Source organism: Cariama cristata, unplaced genomic scaffold, assembly GCF_000690535.1.
Source record: "Cariama cristata isolate BGI_N322 unplaced genomic scaffold, ASM69053v1 scaffold30611, whole genome shotgun sequence".
Taxonomy (NCBI): Eukaryota; Metazoa; Chordata; class Aves; order Cariamiformes; family Cariamidae; genus Cariama; species Cariama cristata.
Window position 1 is genome coordinate 1,773 of NW_009601466.1, and position 213 is coordinate 1,985.

Consider the following 213-nt stretch of genomic DNA (forward strand, 5'->3'; position numbering starts at 1 on the left):
CGGCCGCCAGCCATCACGGTCCGCCGGGCACCCACGCCCCCCTCCCAGGGCATCATCTGCCCCAGCACGAGCTAAGCGCTCAGCGTGGCTGCTCCTAAGCCCTTGGTCAAGGAGGATCAAGGTCCAGATCAAGGAAAAACCTCACATGACCCTAAGGAGAGGGATGAAATGAGGTTTTCCCAAAGAAGCCAGTCTCCTACCCAAGCACACTCC

The 213-nt window shown here is 60.1% G+C and overlaps 1 protein-coding gene across 1 annotated transcript in view; it reads right to left on the minus strand.

Annotated features, from left to right (window-relative positions):
* The window catches only part of LOC104169535 (tubulin alpha-1B chain), a gene marked incomplete at its 5' end in the record, with an annotated part of 1,945 nt that overhangs the window by 1,361 nt on the left and 371 nt on the right, over positions 1–213 (minus strand). The window lies entirely within an intron of this gene.